Source organism: Triticum dicoccoides, chromosome 2B (assembly GCF_002162155.2).
Source record: "Triticum dicoccoides isolate Atlit2015 ecotype Zavitan chromosome 2B, WEW_v2.0, whole genome shotgun sequence".
NCBI lineage: Eukaryota > Viridiplantae > Streptophyta > Magnoliopsida > Poales > Poaceae > Triticum > Triticum dicoccoides.
The window spans coordinates 775,699,836-775,709,503 of record NC_041383.1 but is presented as its reverse complement, the minus strand read 5'-3'; the positions used below and the strand labels follow the sequence as shown (position 1 = coordinate 775,709,503).

The window sequence follows — 9,668 nt, the reverse complement described above, 5'->3', positions numbered from 1 at the left end:
GTACTTGGTGTAACGTTCCGTCTGACATGGAGAGAATGACGTACTCCTACTTCAAGGAGATCTTTACTAAGGACCCAACCCTGTCTCCGGATGTGGTCCTTGACTGTATACTGCCTAAAGTCTCAATGGAGATGAATGAGTCACTATGTAGGCCTTATACCGAGGAGGAAATCTCGGATGCCCTGTTCCAGATCGGGCCTCTCAAAGCCCCAGGCTGTGATGGACTCCCTGCCAGATTTTACCAGCGTAACTGGGGACTATTGAAAACGGAGATTGTTGCGGCAGTCCAAGAGTTCTTTGTATCGGGTGTGATGCCTGATGGTGTTAATGACACAGCTATAGTGCTTATTCCCAAAGTTCCCCACCCTCAGGAACTGAAAGATTTCCGACCTATCAGCTTGTGTAATGTGCTATATAAAGTTGTCTCAAAGTGTATGGTGAACAGACTCCGACCTCTCCTGACAGAACTTATTTCTAAAAATCAGAGCGCTTTCATCCCAGGACGGTTGATCTCTGACAATTCGATTATTGCTTTCGAATGCATCCACCATATACAATTTGTAAGGCACTCTTTTCCCGGGTTGTGTGCGTATAAACTTGACCTGTCGAAGGCCTACAATCGCGTGGACTAGGATTTTTTGGAGAGGGCTTTGGCTAAATGGGGCTTCTCTCCGGTTTGGATCTCCCGTGTCATGGCGTGTGTTTCATCTGTGAAGTATTCGGTGAAGTTTAATGGGAAGCTTTTGGATTCTTTCTCTCCTTCAAGGGGACTCCGTCAAGGTGACCCGTTATTACCCTTTCTCTTCTTGTTTGTTGCTGATGCTCTATCCTCCTTGATTCACAAGGCTACGCAACAAGATGGTATCGAAGGAATAAGAATATGCAGGGGGGGGCGCCGGATATTTCCCACCTTCTGTTTGCGGATGATTCCCTACTGTTCTTCCAGGCAACAGAGCAGCAGGCACTGTTGGTGAAAGGTTTGTTGAACATGTTTGCGACGACGACTGGCCAACTGATTAACCCGTCCAAATGTTCCATCCTCTTCTCAAACCAGTGCCCACCAAATGTTGCATTGCAATTAAAGAATATTCTAGAAGTCACTCAGGAAGCTTTCAAACCCAAATATTTGGGTTTGCCGATCCCCGAAGGTAGGATGCACAAGGGGAAGTTTGAGTCAGTACAGGAACGGCTGAGAAAAGTTCTTGTCGACTGGAGTGAGCAGTACATGTCTTCTGGCAACAAAGAGGTTCTTATTAAGTCGGTAGCTGAAGCCATTCCGACCTATGTCATGAGTATTTTCAAAATTCCCTATTCAGTGTGTGATGACCTGACTCGTATGATACGCCAATACTGGTGGGGGGTGGAGAACAGCAAAAGGAAAATGGCCTGGCTGAGGTGGGACAAACTACGGTTACCTAAATCCATGGGAGGCATGGGTTTTTGGGACATGGGGGCTTTTAACCAGGCTTTGCTAGCCAAACAGGCCTGGAGGCTCATCGACAACCCAGATAGCTTATGTGCGCTCCTGTTGAAAGCTAAATACTACCCCTCGGGTCAGCTTCTCGATACAGTCTTCCCGAATTCCGGTTCGGAGGTGTGGAAGGGAGTTCTGCATGGCCTTGAGCTTATCAAGAAGGGGGTCATATGGCATGTTGGTAATGGTACAATGATCCGGACGTGGCGTGATCCGTGGATTCCGCGTCCTCAATCCTTCCGTCCAATCACTCCTAAACGGAATTTTCGTTTCAACTGGGTTTCTGATTTCCTTGATGACAATGGTGCATGGAGGTATGATCGGTTGAGGGAGTTCTTTTGGGATATGGATATTGTGCACATCCTGAAGATCAAACCCTCGCCGCACCAACGTGATGATTTTCTGTCTTGGCACCCAGAGAAGAGTGGCCAATTCACTGTAAGGAGTGCTTACAAGCTGGCCACTTACGACCACAATGCTACCTTTGCAAATGGTGCATCTAGTACCAACCCAGAGGGGAACCGGTCAAGCTGGAACTACATATGGAAGTCCAAGGTCCCCCAGAAAATGAAGATTACGGCTTGGAGATGTGCGACAGGGACACTAGCTACACAGCAATGTAAAGCCTACAGACACTTGTCAATGACATCCACTTGTCCGCTGTGTGGTGTTGAGGTAGAGGATTCCTTCCATGCATTAATAACCTGCACCCATGCAAGAATTTTATGGATAAACATGAGACGAAGATGGCCACTGCCTGGGTACGAGCTTCTCATCTCCGATGGAAAAGAATGGCTGGTCTCCTTGCTGGCCAGATGCTCTGAACATGTCTGTGATATGCTCATCCTGTTTGTTTGGAGGATTTGGCAGTTGCGTAATGATATGACCCATGGGAAGGCAGCTCCCCCGGTGCCGTCTACCGTCGAGTACCTGGATAGCTACTACAAATCCATCAAGTTAGCTGGCCACTTTTCTGCTGAAGATATCCTCAAGGGGAAGATGCCTACTGCGGATATGGCCATGCCAAGGCACACGGTGGAGCGACCTGCAGTTCCCTGGCCAGCCCCGGCGCGGGGCATCGTGGCGCTCTCGGTTGATGGTTCGTTTCTTCAAGAGGATGGCTCTGCTGCTGCGGGGATGGTGCTTAGGAATGAAAAAGGGGAGATTCTGATGGCCGCGTATCGATATATTTTTCACTGCAACGACCCACTTGAAGCTGAGCTACATGCAATCATGTAGGGTATGGCCTTGTCCATCCAGCATTCCGATCTTCCGGTGGTCGTGCAAACGGACTCCTCTGAAGCCCTGTCCAGCTAGACAAATGGTGCGTTGGTTCACTCATTATATGGTCATATAGTTCGGGAGATCAAGGATCTGCTTGGTAATAGGGAGTTTTTTCCACACAAAAATAGTAGGCTCCAAAATAGAGTTGTCGATCGCCTGGCGAAATATAGCCGGTCCGAACGAGCTACGGCTGTGTGGCTTGGTTCGGCTCCACCATGTATCGAGGGCATTTGGCCTCTCGACTATAACTCTATTCCTATGCAATAAAACTCCCTTTACCCCCGCAAAAAAGAGAAAGTTTCAAGGGTATTTTCGTACTCACAGCTCAAGCAGCCGATATTTGTACATGACTTAGCAAGCTGCCATGATTCAAAAATCAAAATAGACCTGGTTCGATCCCGGTATCCAACCATAGAGAAGGAATACAAAGCAATGCTCCATCTTGAACATCCGACTTTATATTCAACATTTCAGCTGATGTTTATGCTCCTCTGAGAAAAAACAACAGCCGCCTCCTTTCTTTTACGCATGATAGCCTCCTTGACATGAATACCAATCCAGAAAGCGAATCTCAGTAAGCAGTTGACCTGCATCTGGTTTTGTGTTAAACCAGATCAGCATTTGGAACATATCCCTGCAGTCTCATCTGATCAACAAGCATGTCGAGGAGCTGATACATATCCTCCGCAGTCCGCACCATGCTGTGGTTCATCCCCTACACAGAATTCAAGAACTCTGCCCGTGACCTCAATCCAGCTGCAACCTGGAACTTTGCTGACACCCCTCTCTCTCATCAGCCCTCACATCCGTGCAGAGTAATCCAATCTATCTGAGATTGCGTATATCTGGGATGAAACCACGTAGTTCCACGAGTTTGAGGGCTCCAGCAGCATGATCTTGTTGATGACCCTAGCGCCGACCTCAACATTTTTGCATTTCCGACAAGTGGCAAGCAAAGCCCCCAACGTCACCGCCTCTGCCTTGCCAGGGATTTTCTCAATGAAATCACATGCTTCTTCTAATTGTCCGGCATGTGCCAACAAATCAACCATGCAGGAGTAGATCTCGATCTTTGGAACGATTGGAGTTCAGATGTTAGGAATTGAACCAACGCTGGCCGTCTTTCAGCAGCCCTGCATGCACACAAGCAGAAAGTACTCCTATGAAAGTGATGTCGTCCGGCCGGAGCCCTTCGTCATGCCTCATCAGTTCAACTGAATAGCTTCATGGCCTCGGCCATTGAAGGCAAGACCGCAAATCAAGGCATTCCATGAAGCTCATTGTTGCATGGCAATTTCCCAAACACCTGTACGGCTCTGGTAAGATCTCCACACTTTGAGTACATATCCACAAAGCAGTCCCAGCGTAGATATTGTTGTAGAAGCCTCTTTGCCAGGCATAGCTGTCGAGTTCAGTGCCTAGCTCCTGGGCTCCAACTGCAGCACAGGACAAGAGCACCCCTACCAAGGTTATCTTCTCCGGATGTGTCCCAGCTTGCCGCATGCTGTCAAATAAGGGAATGACTTCCTTTGACACGCCATTCTGCGCGTACCTGCATCATCATACACACCATACACAAATGATCAGGCAGAATAAGATTACTTACATTCATCAGAGTTTTTCGAAACGTGAACCGAAGTGAATCCATAGATACTTGCCCGGTGATCATAGCATTCCAAGCGACGGTATCCTGTCAACTATGCCATCGAACACTCTCCGAGCCTCCGTCATCTCTCCGCACTTGTCATACATCCAAATGAGTGCTGAGCCGACGAGGATCCCACCTCAATGCCCACAGATTTCACCCAGTCCTCCAACCACCAAGCAAGAACCAAGTCTCCCGCATCCCTTTTATATTTCTACCAATTTTAATATTTTTTCTTTTTTTCCTATTTCCTTTCACGCTTATTTCGTCCTATTTTTTCATATTTAATTAACAAAAAATCTTAAAACTCATGAACATTTCGAAAATTATGGACATTTTTTAAAGTCCACAATTTTCCCCAAATTCATTGATATATTTAAAGTTCACAAGCATTTTTAAAGTGTGGATTTTTAATTTGTGAATAGTTTTTAATATTTGTGAACATTATTTGAAATCCATAAATATTTTCAAATTCGCATTCATTTCTATCAAATTCATGTTTTTAACCTGCAATCATTTTTTCAATCCAAGATTTAAAAACCATGTTACTGCCCTCGGTTCATATTAATTCTTGTTGAATTACTATATTTTTGGTAAAAAGTTGTACCAAGTCAAGATCACTAATATGGATTGGAGGGTGTAATAAAACTTTTTCAAGTAAATAACATGCTATCCGTTTTTTTCCTGAGCTAGCAGTTGATAGAGCGTAAAAAAAGGTAAGCGATTGAGAGCTTCATTGGCTGGCCCATGTGAGCATTATAGTATCAATTCCACAAGTTTTAGATTGAAACAAGAGCTCCCAATGGGCTCACACAACCACCACTTTCTGACACTAAAACCAAAACGTATAACGGTATCCACATACCGAAAAACTCCACGGCCCCCTTAGAACAAATACCATCTTCAACAATGGTCCAACATGATATACGAACGGAAAAAAAACACCACCAGAACATAATGCTAACATATATAAAACCAAAATAAAATAATTAACCACAATAACCCGTTACAGAGAAAAAGAGTTAATCCCATGAGTGGAGAACAAGCGGCGATATAATTCCATGAGTAGAGCTGGTCCTATTCTACAGTTCATGCGAAGGATATTTGCCTTTTTTTTAGCTAAAGACCAGTGCATGGCCCACCCATGTTCTGTTTATTTTCTCTGTAGCCTTTTTTATCTTTCCTCATATTTGCCCTATGTTTTATTTATAATTGTTATATATGTATGATGAACTAGATATGATCATACATACGTTCCATGAGTTGTGAGGGCTTGGAAATAGGGGGCGTGGTTTCCTAGGCAGACAATTGGGAGCCGGTCCGCTCCTGTCCGTGGACGAGTCCAAATCTGCGAAAAAATGGAGGGTCAAATTTGCCCAATATGACTGTAGTAAATGCTCTAAATAAATGAGGCAGGCGGACCTCGACATGAGGCGTTATTTGATATGAAAGGCGGGGACGGCCAACCAATCGGCTTGGTTAAGTTACCCAGGCAGAGAAACGTACTCTCTTTGTTTATATAAGTCTTTATAGAGATTCCACTATAGACTATGTGCAAAGCAAAATGAGTAAAATCTATACTCTAAAATACATCTATATATATTCGTATGTGGTTTATAGTGAAATCTCTACACAAATTTATATTTAGGAACGGGGAAGTATTAGTTACAAGTTTCATTACTTCGCCTTCTTTCTAAGCTGCATTTAATCTTTACGCCGTAAATGCAACGGGTCATCCAGTCCTACATGAACTTGGGAGTATCTGAGCTCAACACGGGATGGTAATGCAAGATGCTGGATTATCCTGTGTTTTACACTATTCTTTCACTAACTCTTTGCACACAAAGCAGAAATTTAGGCACCTGTTGGTGCCCTGCTTTGTTAAAAAAAGAAGAAGAAGGGAGCTTTAATCTGAAAAGGAGGAAGAGAGATTTTTCTGAATGATTAGACGTTTTGACTTGAATCTCTTGAGATTGGGGCCCACAATGTAGCCCAAATCAATCGTACTCCTAGGTTGTTCGTGAACGTGGCAGAGACTAGTCTGATTAGCTAGAAGCCACCAGATTCTAACGCGGTTACACGGAACATACTTTTGTAACATATTAGATTTTCATAAAGAACTCATCTATGTTTAACGACTGAGATTTTCTCATAAATCTTCACTGACGGTGCTGATGGCCGATCTAATCTTCACTCTTCTCACTCTGGGCATTCTTCACAAATTTCCAAAACAACACCGTTCCACACACGCAGCTGAGCCTATCACTGCAGGCGTCAGTTTCACCATGCACCGCTTTAAATTTGCAAATACCTCACGAGTCCTGATCAGCTTCGCCGAAGAAACAACAATGGAGTTGGGTAGCTTTCAGTTCTTCTACGTCGCCGCCACCACCTTTCTCACCGTCTTTTTGCTCCACTCCTTCCTCGCCAAAGAGCGGCCGCGGCGACGGCTGCCGCCTGGCCCGGCGCTGGCGATGCCGTTCCTTGGCCACCTTCCCTTACTCAAGCAGCCGCTCCACGCCACGCTCGCGCGCCTCGCCGCGCGCCATGGCCCGGTCTTCTCCCTCCGCCTCGGCTCGCGCCACGCCGTCGTCGTCGCCTCGGCAGAGGTCGCCAGGGAGTGCTTCTCCCCCGAGCTCGACGCCACGCTCGCCAACCGGCCGCGCTTCCCGTCCTTGAAGGAGGTCTCCTTCGACTACAGGGCGCTCGCCCTCGCCAGCTACGGCGCTCACTGGCGTGCCGCGCGCCGCGTCGCGGTCGTGCACCTCCTCTCCGCGCGCCGCGTCGACCTCATGTCCGACGCCGTCGTCGCCGGAGAGCTGCGCGCCCTGGTGCGCCGCCTCGCGCGCGTTGCCGCCGGTGGCGCGGCGAGGGTGGAGCTGAAGCGGCGGCTGTTCGACCTCTCCCACAGCGTCCTCATGGAGGCAATCGCGCGGAGCAGGAACACCTACTCGGACGACGGAGCGGACATGTCCCAGGAGGCGCGGGAGATGAAGGACATCGTGGACGCCATCGCGCCGCTCGTCGGTGTCGGGCGTGTCGCCAACCTGCCTCGTGGGACTACCTTCCGGTGCTGCGCTGGCTCGACCGGCGGGGCGTCAGGAGGCGGCTGGCGGACGCAACAAGCCGGAGGAACGCCTTCATCTGTAAGCTCATCGACGGGGAGAGGCAGAAGCGGTTGAACGCTGCTGCGGATGCCGCCGACAAGCAGGTGGAGGAGGAGCAGAGCATGATCGGCGTCATCCTCTCGCTACAGAAGTCAGAGCCGGACCTGTACACGGACACTTTCATCGCCGCCCTTGTCGCCGTGAGTCTCGCAGCATCCATGCTTTCATTCAATCTCTCTTGATTATTTGACACTGATTTTTTCGTGTTTGGAATTGGATGGAAGAATCTTCTTGGCGCCGGGACAGAGACGACGTCGACGACGACGGAATGGGCGATGGCGCTCCTGCTGAACCACCCGGCGGTGCTGAAGAAGGCACAGGAAGAGATCGACACGCACCTCAGCCTCGGCGGCGAGCCGAGCCGCCTCCTGGACAAGAAGGACCTGCCGCACCTTCCTTACCTCCACTGCATCATCAGCGAGACGCTGCGGCTGTGCCCGGCTGCGCCGCTGCTGCTGCCACACGAGGCCGCCGCCGACTGCAAGCTCCACGGGTACAACGTCACGGCTGGCACGATCGTGCTCGTCAACGCGTACGCCATCCACCGTGACCCGGCGGCGTGGGGGGCGGCGCCGGAGGAGTTCAGGCCCGAGAGGTTCGAGCATGGCAGTGCCGAGGGGAAGTTCATGATGCCATTCGGGATGGGAAGGCGCAAGTGCCCCGGGGAGAGCCTGGCCATGAGGACCATGGGCTTGGTTCTTGGCACGCTGATCCAGTTCTTCGATTGGACAAGGGTCGGGGATGAACAGGTTGACATGGCCGCGAGTTCCAGGACCGTCATGTTCAAGGCCGTCCCTCTCGAAGCTCTCTGCACACCGCGAGCCGGCATGGATGCTCTTCTTCAGAAGCTCTAAACATAAATGGTACTCCCTCTGTAAAGAAATATAAGAGTGTCTAGATCACTAAAGTAGTGATATAAATGCTCTTATATTTCTTTACGGAGGGAGTACTGTACTAGAAGGAAGCTGAAAATAATCGGCACAAAAGAGATATGAATGTGGGTGTTACTACGCAGTGGCGGAGACAGGGGGACCAGCAGGGGCCTTGCCCCCCTAACTTCATGTATTTGCTACATATTAGCTCATGAACAGTAAAAAATTAGTGATGATTGACTACTAAATTAATGGTTTGGCCCTCTTCAATCAGTTTTAAGTGCACTTGGCCCTTCTGATAGATTTTTTCTGGCTCCGCCACTGTTACTACGCATTGAGTAGCTGGACCTTTCAGCAATACATATAGTCATAGCCAGTAGCATTTTGCAGTTCAAACTCAAATTTTAAAAATAAAAATCATCCGGTAGCGGTTTCTTCACAAGCTCTAAACACTGTACTAGAAGGAAGCTGAAAATAATTGGCACAAAAGTGATAGTATAAATGTGGGTTTTACTACGCATTGAGTAGCTGGACCTTTCAGCAATACATATAGTCATAGCCGGTAGCATTTTGCACTTCAAATTCAAATTTTAAAAATAAAAATCATCCGGTAGCGGTTTCTCTCGGAGGCTAACGGGAAAGCCGGTGTTCGACCGGTTTCCAAAAATCATTCTGGATTATCAACTAAGTATGTGCCGTGCATGTGACCCGACTTAATTAATATAAGTAAAATGTAGTAGAGTCAACTGTAAAATTATGCAACTCCCGAATACCGGAGGAACACTTTGTGTGCTACCAAACGTCACAATGTAACTGGGTAATTACAAAGGTGCTCTTCAGGTGTCTCCGATGGTACTTGTTGAGTTGGCATAGGTCAAGATTATGATTTGTGACGTCTCAAGGCAGGCTAAACGAGGACTTTAATCCGACTCACGAACAGAAAGGAGGCGGCGGCTCCCGTCCCGCAACCCTAGCCGCCGCCGCCCTTCCCCGCTCGTCGCCGGCGGGATCCGGCCTCCCTCGCCGGCGCGCGGCCCGGATCCGGCCCTTCCTCCCCCCGCCCCTCCTTCCCTCTCCCTCCTTCCGCCCCCGCGCCACCTCCCCGGGAGGCGGCCGGGGCGGCCCCTGCGCCGCTGCTCTCGGCGTCGATCCGCCCTTCCCCTCCCCTGCCGTCGCCGGTGGGCGCCCCTGGCTCCGGCCCGGGGGGTGCCGGCGGCGGCAGGACC

General features: G+C 48.9%; 2 pseudogenes; one reads left to right on the top strand and one right to left on the bottom strand.

Annotated features, from left to right (window-relative positions):
- Positions 1 to 3,362: 3,362 nt before the first annotated feature.
- LOC119361378 lies at positions 3,363 to 5,833 on the bottom strand (annotated as a pseudogene).
- A 918-nt stretch (positions 5,834 to 6,751) lies between these two features.
- LOC119368741 lies at positions 6,752 to 8,424 on the top strand (annotated as a pseudogene).
- The last annotated feature ends 1,244 nt before the right edge of the window (positions 8,425 to 9,668 follow it).